Source organism: Dipteris shenzhenensis, chromosome 21 (genome assembly GCF_047967505.1).
Source record: "Dipteris shenzhenensis isolate YYH24624 ecotype China chromosome 21, Dip_SZ_1.0, whole genome shotgun sequence".
NCBI lineage: Eukaryota > Viridiplantae > Streptophyta > Polypodiopsida > Gleicheniales > Dipteridaceae > Dipteris > Dipteris shenzhenensis.
Window position 1 is genome coordinate 6,382,682 of NC_141616.1, and position 12,746 is coordinate 6,395,427.

At 41.6% G+C, this 12,746-nt stretch overlaps 1 non-coding gene across 1 annotated transcript; it reads left to right on the forward strand.

Annotated features, from left to right (window-relative positions):
* Window positions 1–1,429: 1,429 nt before the first annotated feature.
* Window positions 1,430–1,525, forward strand: LOC147888417 (small nucleolar RNA Z103). Its single transcript, XR_015543074.1, has one exon. It is a non-coding gene; the product is annotated as a small nucleolar RNA Z103 (small nucleolar RNA).
* Window positions 1,526–12,746: the final 11,221 nt, after the last annotated feature.

The following is a 12,746-nucleotide window of genomic DNA, read 5'->3' on the forward strand; positions in this document are numbered from 1 at the left end:
ATTCAAAGTAGAATGCGATTCCTTATGTATCGGGAGATATGCAGCTTGCAATATGGCTGTCCACAAATTTCAGTGAGAGCGCAATAATTTACTGGTTGTAACAAAACATCAACTTTTAGCTGTTTTGTAGAAGATATAACTTTTGCTACAAATGTCTGATTGATATGCTTCCAAAAGAAAAATTATAGCTTGTCCATAGATCTACAGCTTCTCAGTTCAAGTCAGAATGCGATTCCTTTTGGATCGGAAGATATGCAACATGCAATATGGATGTCCACGAATTTTCGTCACTATGTGAGAAGGGAGTCCTTTGTGAAACTGATTACCATTTGCTTATAACACCCTCTATTTTGGGATAGTCAAAAGCATGTTATCTGATTCGGGATATTTTCTAGGCATGCTTCATCTTAATCTCCTATATGGATCCTTGAGGAACACGCTTGGAGAACCCATGATGAGATATAGTGTTCTCCGCCCTGTTATGCACACTTACGAAAATGTATCTGTACAGTCATATGGTTTTTACCAATAGAGTAACTGATAAAATACTGCTCTTTGGGATTCTCAACTTTTAATGCAGCTGGAGTAATGATTTGAGGTTCTGATTGCTTGGTGTCTCTCTTCGCTGCACCCTTAAACATTAACTGTAATATAAACATTGTCGAGAGAGAGAGAGAGAGAGAGAGAGAGAGAGAGAGAGAGAGAGAGACCCTGAAAATGTGGAGGAGAAAAATAGCAAGAAGGAATCGTGGATTTTAAAAAATAAAACAAGGTGAAGTAACTTCAGTGGGCTTGCCAGAGATGGCGTGCACAAATTGGATGTAGGTGAGAGAAGAAGAAGAGGAGAGAGAGAGAGAAAGGGGGAGAAAAAGAAGGGGTGCAAATAGCAAGAAATAGAGGGTGGAAGGAGAGGACTTGTGGAATATGGAATTTTTTAAAAAGCTTGGAATATTGGAATTTCGCTTCTCCAAGCAAGGCCATCGTTATGTTGGCTTCCACGTAACACGTGGCAGGCCAAAAAGGCAATTTTGGCGTTCGTCTTCACTTAGGGCAGGCTAAAAACTCACACTCCCACGCACACACCCGTTTGAGCCTATGTAGGGGCACCCGCGTGACTGCACAGTGCAAGGAGGAGGGCAAGATTTAGGGTTGGAGCAAGCGCTAGCCCTAAAATTTGGTGAGGCATCGAGGGTTTAGGGTTTAGGCCTTCTTCCCAATCTCTATAAAACTCTCAAAGAAGAACTAAATCTGTAGAGTTGCTTCAAAATCTTTTGTTGTCTCATCTTCTTCTCTGTTGAGTTGCTTCATGTTTCTCTGTTGTCTCGTCGTTTTCTCTGTCTTGCTTCTTGCATCTCTCAGTAGAGTTGCTTCAGTTTTTCTATGGAATTGCTTCTTGATTTCTTCTTCACCTCGCACGCTTAACGGAACGGCGGACATGATGACATTCTTTCCCCACATGATCGACGCTGATTCAATCTCTCTCTTGTAGCTCGTCAGAGTATCAAGCCAGATTTGTCTGATCCGCCCTTTCGCACGCCTCTGACGCTATTCGATATGAAGCTTTCAGTCTTTAGATCTGAATTTGATCAGTAAAGGTAGAACTGATTGTAGATTCATGTAGAACTAACGAAGTTTTAAATGGTCCTGTTTTGAGAATCGTACGTCCGCCCAGTTGTGTGGGTTCCTTAGTTGGGAATTCGTGGCAGAGCAAGGGCTGTTTGCCCATTTCTGAATGCCATCTGCCGTTAGATTTCTGAGTATCCGTTAGGTTGAGTGGCATGGGGTGTATTGTTTTCTTGCCGCTAGCATTTTTTCGCTATTGCGTTCAAAGGATTTGGATTGGCGACTGTAAGGCTTATTCTTGAGGCGTGTTCACCATCTGAGGCAGAGACCAAGTTAAATCTGTTGTGCTGTGTAAATCCGCATGTGTTGATTGTTCGGCCTCTTTCTCATACTTCTAAAGCGCATTGATCTACTACTACGGTCCTTGAACAAGTTTTTTGTATCTACATATATCTGTTTTTTCTCCTCCATTGTCACCTTGTTCTCCTTTAAAGTGCGGAATTGCTGAAGGTGATTTATGGACGAGATATTTGATGTGATCGTCCAGATGTAAATCTTGCATGACAGTAGCTGTTGCGGATTCTTTGCCACACTGTTTGCTACATGATTTGCCATTCCCCACACTCCTTGCCATATCTATGTACCAGGTGAAGCTCTCACATCAGAATGAGTAGTATAATCGTCCTTGGCTCTTTGTAGAATGGGCATGTCGACCCCTGAAGTATACAATTTCATGTGATCCGTCTATGTTCAGACGTAACAATCATTAAACAATATCCTCTGCATTAGCAATGATAGTTTTAGATTGAATGAGCTGACCACTCTTCTGTGTCTGCATAGACTCGTTGAGAAAAAGTTGATGTGCAATTCTAAGTCCTTGCAGGAAGTCATCCCTGTCAATGTTTGGTATGTCAAATGCCAAATTTAGCTTCGCAATTCTTCTCATTAACTAGCAACAATTCTAAGTCCTTGCTGGGCCTCATCCCTGTCAATGTTTGGTACGTCAGATGCCAGACTTAGCTTCGCAATTCTTCTCATTCACTAGCAACGAAATTTACTATTAAAAAATGATAGTTTTATGTACATTCGCAGTACTTATTAGAAGAACGTTAATCCATATTATCGAAAATATTTTTAAGCTTGATATAGCGGTGGCACCCAAAGAAAAAAACTTCTGTCATTAGTCATCTTTAAACTTGAAATAGCATTGGTACCCAAAGAAATAAACTTCTGTCATTACTCATCTTTAAACTTGAAATAGCATTGGTACCCAAAGAAATATACTTGTTTAGAAGAGCTAATCCGTTCAAGCCGTGAAAAGACTATGACCTATCCAAATCAGCTTTAAGCTTGAAATAATAGTACCCAAAGACACTTTACTAAAATATTTAATCCATTAAAGATGTGAAAAGATGTAACTCTGCACGAGATCGTTAGCTGTATACGACACTTTCACTAAATTGATAGTTGGATATAAATTGACATCTTCCTTTCCAATCCCCAAGTCAATTTGAATGTAGATGTTGATCTAACTAAATCCCCAAGTCAATTTGAATGAAATATCAAATTGAAAATCTATTTTTAGATTAAAAAATTCCCTTTCTATTTTCCAATAAGTAAATATCATATCTAAGTACCATCTTGGAGTGAACATTCCCAAGGTTTAGATTGGACCACTTGACAACAGATGTAATCAAATTCCCAATGCAAGCACTAAACAAAGAGACCCTCGAAGTGGGAATCACTTGGGTGCATGAGGGAGAAAAAGAAGGAATGAAAAAGAACTTTCATAGTGAGAAACAAAAAGATGACCCATAGGCCCAGACAACAGCTCCAAAAGTCGAAGACAAGGTATGGCATGATAGCCCCAATGCAAGATCACAACAAATTAAAAAACTCTAGTGTAAAACTCCAGAACCTGAGCGAGGTGAAAGAGGAAAGGGAAAGGTTGGTGAGGGAGAAGGAAGTAAGGAACTATTCCTTCTAGTGGAAATCAGTGAGTACATGGGGGAAAAAAATAATAATCTTAAAAGCACTCTCATGGTGAGAAAGTAAAAGCTGATCCACAAGCCTAGACAACAGCTCCAAACTTGCTAAAGAGAGCAGTTGTTTTTGGTGAGCCAAAAATTAGCAAGAGGTACGCAAATTGCAGCCTTTATCAACGAAGATTTTCTATTTCATTGTTTTGAATGGCTTAGCACTCATGCATTGATAAGATTTCTTCCAGGTTTCATTAAGAGTTCGGCAAGAACTCATGCTTTGATAGGATGCCTTCCAGAACCTAGATCTCCTTTAGCTGATCCACAAGCCTAGACAATAGCTCCAAACTTGCTAAAGAGGCTATTTATGGTGAGCCAAAAATTAGCAAGAGGTACACAAATTGCAGCCTTTATCAATGAAGATCTTCTATCTGATTGTTTTGAAGTGAGGTGAAAGAGGAAAGGGAAGGGTTGGTGAGGGAGAAGGAAATAAAGGAGCTATTGCTTCTAGTGGATATCAGTGAGTGGATGGGGGAAAAAAGCACTCTCATGGTGAGAAAGTAAAAGATGATGCACAAGCCTAGACAACAGCTCCAAACTTGCTAAAGAGAGAGGCTATTTTTGGTGTGCCAGGGTTGGTGAGGGAGAAGGAAATAATGGAGCTATTGCTTCCAGTGGAAATCAGTGAGTGGATGGGGGAAAAAAAGAAGAAACTAAAAAGCACTCTCATGGTGAGAAAGTAAAAGATGATGCACAAGCCTTGACAACAGCTCCAGACTTGCTAAAGAGAGAGGCTATTGTTGGTGAGCCAAAAATTAGCAAGAGGTACACAAATTGCAGCCTTTAAGCACTCTCATGGTGAGAAAGTAAAAGATGATGCACAAGCCTTGACAACAGCTCCAGACTTGCTAAAGAGAGAGGCTATTGTTGGTGAGCCAAAAATTAGCAAGAGGTACACAAATTGCAGCCTTTATCAACAAAGATCTTCTATGTGATTGTTTTGAACGGCTTAGCACTCATGATTTGATAGGATTTCTTCCAGAACCTCGATCTCCTTTAGCTTTCATTAGGAGTTTGGCAAGAACTTATGCTTTGACAGGATGGCTTCCAGGACTCAGATCTCCTTTAGTTGATCCACAAGCCTAGACAACAGCTCCAAACTTGCTAAAGAGAGAGGCTATTTTTGGTGTGCCAAAAATTAGCAAGAGGTATACAAATTGCAGCCTTTATCAACGAAGATCTTCTATTTGATTGTTTTGAATGGCTTAGCACTCATGCTTTGATAGGATTTCTTCCAGGACCTCGATCTCCTTTAGCTTTCATTAAGAGTTTGGTAAGAGCTCATGCTTTGATAGAATGCCTTCCAGGACCCAGATCTCCTTTAGCTTTCATTGAGAGTTCGGTAAGAATACATTGGGTAAGACAAGTAATTAGAGTTACCAATATTAGATTTTTTAGGAAAGGTATTTTTGTCTTCCTTAAATTTTTTAGGAAAGGTATTTTTGTCTTCCTTTGAGTCTCCTAGCGTGTCCACCAAGGCTCTTGATTGTACTTTGTAAACTATCAGACAGCAACCTCTCTACTTAGAGAAGTGGAAGGAGAACATCAATCCTAATCTACCTAGATCCACCATTACCCTTTTGTGGTTTGAGCTCCTAGATTTTTCCCTCTCTTCAACCAATTTGCCTCTTTGTGCAGTGGGTTGGGAGAGAGAGTTTGGCGTTGAGAGAGAATTTCATTAATTCTAGAGCTAATCCTTAGGTTTGTATCAAAATGGATACTGATGAGGATTTCCCTAAGACCTTGATAATGCTGAAAAGAAATGGTAGTGTGTACAGAGAGTAGTCCCTTCTCTATAAAAATCTCCTACACTCTTGCTTCCTCTATGGATAGATACTAGGTGAAGTGCTACTAGTTGGAAGATCTGATTTGATCTGAACTAATCTCATACAATAGACTAGGCAGGTAGTCTCTTTATAGCTATGCAATGGATAGTTGGATCAACATGGTCGGTGGAACCAACCAATCAACCTAGTCGATAGAGCAGGGCAATCAAGCTAGTCCATGGAACCAACTAGTCGTCCATGGAATATTCAAGGAATATTTTTTATACCGTCGTCTCTAGGGCTCTCATCCTCCAACCCTCACCAAGGGCGTTGTTGCCTCCCCTAGGATCTCCTACACCTCTATTAGAGCAAGGGACTCCCACACAATCAAGACAAAGTGCACCAGCTTATCAACCCTACCTAGTCCATAAGCTAGACTCACAGATTACCTTTTTACCATCAACAGTCTCATTGATAGACCTTATCTAACATGCAAGTCAGGATCCATTCAGTGTCTCGGACTCATACATGGCTTCTCATATGAGGGCCTTACAACTTGAGCACCTTGGACCACTAGTGGTTACCAAGAGGGTGGGGCATTGAGCATATCTTATAGGCATTGCTATGGGGACGTTACCATTAGTGTAGTTCTTGAAGTATTTTGGCAATTCTCGAAGATCAGTGTTGAACTAACTTGGCATGTGCTATGGATACTAGATGGCATAGTATCATTAACCACATTTTTAGGCTTTTGTGGACTTTTTTTTTCAGAAGTCTCATTATCAAACTTCTTTCACACATGTGGCTTAAACTTTTGAAACTTCTTACATTGGGGACTGTGGAGTAACCTTTCCACCAGTAAAGTATTCCTAAGTAAGGGTGCATCTGCTGTGTATACTCTTTCAAGTCCATCAAGGGACTATTCAAGAGGAAGTGGCTTAAATTTTGGGGGGAGTTGGCTTGGTAAGATACAACTCAATGATCCTAGTTTGGACTCTTTCAAATGCATTGAAGCGTTTAGCCTTGGCTTTGTGACAATATCCTCCTTCAGCTTTCTTGTGGAATCTTCTGCTATTATTCAACTTTGGAGTTTCAACTTTGGGTAGCTTGACTGCCATTAGGACATGGAGAATGGCTAAGTCATTGTCATAGACATGATCTTCAAATTCAACATTCTAAGCCTTTGATTCAAGGTTCCAAGGAAAATCTAAGTCCTTATTGGAATGGTTAGATTCTTCAAGTTTTCTATTCCATTCAAGATCCACCATAAAGAATGGCATCTCTAGATAGATTGGTTCTTCATGTGTGAGTGGAGGATCTACTTGCTTGACCTTAGCATCAATTTGCAAGAAGATGGGATCTAGTGAATGGTAGTTGACAATGATGCTTGGATCCAATTATTGACAGTGTTTTGTGTATCGCTCGCTATGGCATGCTATTACAGGGGGCTAATTTGCTTGAGATCATCATCATTGAAGAGGTTTCATTCAATACTCTATTTTAAGTCATTGTCAAAGACATGATCTTCAAATTGAGCATTCTAAGCATTTGTTTCAAGGTCCCAAGGAAAATATGAATCCTTATGGATGTAGCTTCTTCAAGTTCCTTATTCTTTAAGATCTCCACCATAAAGAATGGCATCTCTAGATCGATGACGGTAGCATCAATTTGCAAGATGGGATCTAGTGAATGGCAGCTGTCAATGGTCGCCAATGCTTGGATCTAATTATTGACATTGCTTTCTGTATCATTCGCTATGGCATGCTATTGCAGGAGGGTTGATTTGCTTGAGATGGTCATTGAAGAGGTTTCATCCAATGCTCTAGGCACAATTGGTTTTATTGCTTTTTTACCCACATTGACTCTTACTATGATGTCGTGATTTTAGATTGTTAGTCTATCACTTTCCCAATCAAAGAGGATTGATGCTTCACTCAACCAAGGACGTCCCAGCAAGATTTGATAAGATTTCTTTGGGAGATCCAAGATTGTGAATTGAAGAGAAAAGCGGACTCCTACGACTTTTGTTGACATGCCATTCACTATTCCCAAGGGCTTTGCACGTGAATCATCGGTAAGGCTATTGGCTCTTTTCCACGGCTTCCGCGAGAAGAGCAGGGTATACTCAGTATGTAGGGTTTCAAGGCTTTTTATCACCTACAGATATATCGGGGTTGTCGTTTGTAGTATACGTGTAGCTTAGGACCTCAAGTCATGTTCCGGTGAGAGACGTAGGCTTAAGTGTGGTAAGAAACATAGTGCATGCATGTGGAAAATGCACGTGTATCATCATGGTTGAGGTAATGAAGGCTTTCGTCTTCATTTGGGGTTGTAAGGTTTAGGAGGAGTTTAAGGGTTAGAAGGACGTTGCATAGTTTAGAAGGAGGTTCCAGAGTTTAGAATAGGTTCCAAGGTTAAGGATAGAGTACATGGTGGAGAACTCGTCTCCCTTGTAGATCATGGAGGTTAAGGGTTAAGGAACTAAGAGTTTAGGGGAGCATCAGAGTCGGAGAGGAAGAAGGGGAAAGAGCATGGGGGAAAGAGGAGGGAGGAGGAGAAGCAAGGAGTAAGGAGGAGGAGTCAGAAGGGGCTGTTGGGCGCAAATTAACGAGTGCTAGGGATGCCAAAATGGTGTGAAATGGGTTGGAAAAGTTTTCCATAGCGTAGTGTTTGCATGTGTGAAATGATGGTTCAAATTGGGTTTAATATGGTCGTTAAATAGGCGAGTTATGAAGAGTTAAAGTGGCGTGAAATGTGGTCCTTTCTAGTGGTTGGGGGAGTCTTTTGGTCAAAATTGTGGTATGAATGGTCTCAGGATTTGAGGGAATTGGACTAGTGTTGGTTAGTCTAACATGTCAGTTATTATTCAGTTACTCTAACTGACTATCAGTTACATGGACTATCAATTTCATTGAACCTGGGGGAAAGAGGAGGGAGGAGGAGAAGCAAGGAGTAAGGAGGAGGAGGGAGAACGGGCCTACGCCGGGCGCAAATTAACGAGTGCTAGGGATGCAAAATGGTGTGAAATGGGTTGGAAAAGTTTTCTATAGCGTAGTATTTGCGTGTGTGAAACGATGGTTCAAATTGGGTTCAATTTGGTCGTTAAATAGGCGAGTTATGAAGAGTTAAAGTGGTGTGAAATGTGGTCCTTTTTGGTGGTTGGAGGAGGTCTTTTGGCCAAAACTATGGTATGAATGGTCCTAGGATTTGAGGGAATTGGACCAGTGTTGGTTAGTCTAACATGTCAGTTATTATTCAGTTACTCTAACTGACTATCAGTTACATGGATTATCAATTTCGTTGAACTTACCTAGATGTGGATCTAATTAACTATAGTTAGCTAAACTAACTATACTACTGCTAGGCTAACCTAACCAGATCTTAACCAATCCACACTAGGTGAGCCTAACCTAACCTAGCTAGCGAACTTAACCTAGGTTAATGGTTGGGTTAATTTTAGGGTTAGGTCGTGTTTTCTTTTCTTTTTGGAAGGGGGAGTAAGCGGGCGGCGGCGACCTTGCCGTGAGGATGGAGGAGGGAAAGGGGTAGGGGTGGGATGTGTGGAGGGTGAGGTGATGGGAGGAGACCAAGGGGAGGGGATAGGTGGGCAGGAGTTGGAGGGGACTCTATGGGCGAAGTTGGAGCTGTAGTCAGAGGGTGGAGGTAGGGTGGCGGGCCCGAGGCGCCGTCGCAATTGTAAGAGGGGTGAGGAGGGGGGGCATCGCCTACATGGTGAGCAGCTCTGTCCTTGGCTAGTGTTTCGCCTTAGGCGGGTGGTTGTCGACGGAGCTAGGGTGGCGGGGATAGGTTGCACTACGGGCGTGCGCAAGAGAGATGAGGCGAGGGTGACGCCTACATGCCGGGCGTGGGGATGGGGGGAAGGGTGGAGAGTGTGGGGATGGGGAGAAGATTGGAAAGTGGTGGAGAGGGGGGATGGAAACTTGATGGACGAAAAAACTTTGATGGAAATTCAAAGGGAGGAGATGGTTACCTACAACACTCTCCCAAGTCTTACTCAATGTTACAAGATTGTTGAGAGTGAATGGACGGTGGGTGGATGGCTAAGTTATCACTATGAGAAGGGCTCAAATAACTCACCGATGAGGATGGGAGTAGGGTGGAAGTTGATGGAGAGGGAGGAGAGTCTTGCATAGGGCTTGGAATGGAAAAGAGGATGGATGTTAGATGTGGAAGAAAAAGAAGAATAAGGAGATGGCGTGCGTTTTTATAGGAATGGGTGTAGGGTTAGGGTCAAACCCTAAATTCTTCCGGGGCCATAACTTTTCATGGTTAACTCTTTTGTAAAAAGGTGAAATGTTTGAAATTGCGAGCTCTACATATTGGTGTCCATTACATAGCTTGATTTTTTCTTCAAATGACTTCTTTTTATGAAATAAAGAAAATTTGTCAAGGTAGTAACCCAAGGTTAGTGCTTGGGGTTGATATGTTTGGCTAGAGTTGGATTTTTTTTTAAACTCTCATTGCCCTTGAGTACTATGTTCATGAAAGTTCATGGTGAAACTCTCCTTGCCCTTAAACTCCTTGCCCTTGAACTCCTTGCCCTTGAGTGCAAGCATGTGTGAAAGGAACGTGCATCATCATGATTGGGGTAATGAAGGCTTTCGCCTTCATTGGGGGTTGAAGGGTTTAGGAGGAGTTTAAGGGTTAGAGAAAGGTTTAGGGTTCAAAAGGAGTTTCCAAGGTTTTAGAAGGAGGTTTTAGAAGGAGGTTCTTGGGTTTAGAAGAAATTCAAGGTTTAGAAGAAGGATCCAAGGTTCATGATAGAGTACATGGCGGAGAACTCGTCTCCCTCGTAGATCATGGAGCTCAAGGGTTGAAGGACCATGGGTTTAGGGGGAGTATAGGAGTGGGAGAGGAAGGTGTAAGAGCAAATGGGAGGAGGGTGGAGAAGGGAGGAGGAGGAGGGAGGAGAAGAGAGGAGGAAAGGGAGGAGAAGGAAGGAGGAGGAGGGAGGAGAGGGAGAGGATGGGTTACAAGGTTGCGGGAGAGGGGAGGAGTTGTAAGGTTAGGACATGCTTTTGGACATGGAGTGCAAGGTTAGAGGTTGCAAGGTTTGGACATGCTTTTGGACGTGCAGTGCAACGAAGCATGGACACTTGGAGAACATGCTTTTGGACGTGAAGTGCAATGGAGCATGGACACTAAGAGACAATTGTTTGGAAAATGAAAGTAGAACTCAACACAATGCCCTAAAGAGTCTGGGCTTCACTCGTCTCCCTCGTAAATCATGGAGCTCAAGGGTTGAAGGACCAAGGGTTTAGGGGGAGCATAGGAGTGGGAGAGGAAGAAGGTGTAAGAGTAGAAGGGAGGAGGAGGAAGGTGGAGAAGGGAGGAGGAGGAGGGAGGAGAAGAGAGGAGGAAAGGGTGGTAAAGGAAGGAGGAGGAGGGAGGAGAAGGGAGGAGGAGAAGAGAGGAGGGAGGAAGAGAGGGAGAGAGGATGGGTTGCAAGGTTGGGGGAGAGGGGAGGAGGAGTTGCAAGGTTAGGACATGCTTTTGGACATGGAGTGCAAGGTTAGAGGAGTTGCAAGGTTTGGACAACTGCACTTTATTTTCCTATTTCTCTTAAAGATTTTTCATTTCTTTATATTTTTTTTGAATTTTTTCATTTTCCCTAGCCATCTCGTCTTTTTCCTAATTCTCCTCAATAAAACCTCTCCCTTCCTAACTTCTTCCCGTTACTATCCTAAATTGTCCTTTAAAGTTTTATTATTAACTTGATATTCCTAAATTTCCTAAATCTTCCTCAGCTTTTTTCAAAAATAGTTCTCTTATTCTTCCCCTAATTTACCCTGTTTTCTCTCTTTATCCCTATTTTGCCCTAATTTTTTCTTATTTTTCTATTTTTTCTATTTTTCCCTAGTTTTTTCATAGTCTCCCCTATTCTCCCCTATCTCCCCCTATCTTTCCCTAATTTGTCCTTATTTTTCCCTATCTTCCCCCAATTTCCTCCTATTCTTTCCTAATTTTCCCTAACTGCCCCTAATTTACCAAGCTTAACCTGAATCCAACATCCCCCCCCTAATTCCCTAAGAGCACTCTTCTTTAATAGACTAAACTCCCCTAAATCCCCATGCGCGTCGCCTTAGTTGCGCCTCATTTCGATCTCCCATTCATACCTTGCTTCACAGTCTATATACCTTGTAATGCACCTCCCTTCGTACTATGCATCGTTTATTACTCTCACACTCCTCGGGCTCCACAACTCTCCAGGACCTCTCACCTCCTTGACTTCCTCGGCCTCAATTAACCTATACTTGCCTATAAACTAAGACCCTCCCTTCACACACTACTCATTACCCTCTACCCACTATGCATATCCTTTGCCCATGCCCTCGCTTCGAGCATCCGTGCCTGTCTTGTGGCTTGCCAATTCCCACACATAGTTTTACTGCCCAGAGACTTCTCACATGCCCAAAGCTTCCAATCTGTCTGACACAACCCTACCCACCGAGTTCTACTCCATAAATTGTGCCTTCCTCGATGCCATGGACTCACAGGTCAAGCTTATTATTGCTTACATTACTACTTACCCCTCCTCCCCCTTTTCTAAAAGTCTCTCCCCTCATACTTCGATTTACCACTCCCTCACTGTATCTCCCTAATCCACACACAAAATCTGTTTAAACCCCCCCTCTCATAGTTATCTATGCCTTATTTCTACCCTGCAACCTTTTTCAAACCCCCCCTCCCCCCCTTTTTATCTTATTACACCTATCTTTTTCCTCCCCTACCACTTAAAACCCCCCTTTTTCCTTTTCTTAAAGACTACATTCTTTCTTTCTTATTTTATTCCTTCTTATTTCTCCTTACTCATAATTCTATCTCTTTAACTCTATTTCTATCCCTTCTCTTTTTAGTTCCTCTTATAATTAATTTAGCAATGTTTTTATCGTTTTCCCCTCCTTATAGTCCTTTGCCATTAGTTCTTTTTATATACTTCTAATGTCGTAATTTTTTCCCTTTATTTAACATAACTTTATTTAAATTATTTGTAAAGATTAGTTCTAAACCTTATCACGTTTTTTATTTTTTCTCCTTTCATGTCCTCTTCTCCCATTTCTCAAAATTACAAACCTTTTAATAATCATATCCCGTATCAGCCTCTTTTTCTATATAAACTAATCTCTTCTAAATGGTGTCTCCAAAATTTCTTTTTTCTCCCTATATGTTCATAACTATAAATTTGTCCACTAAGCTTAATTTTTCTTTCATTCTTTGGATGTGCTTATGTTTATTTCTTCATTGTACCTCCACTTTATCACCCCCATAATTCTCTTTACGTAATTCTACACACTTCTTATGATCATACCATTACTTCATACAACTTTGCATTGATAATTCTTACAACTAGCTTTAC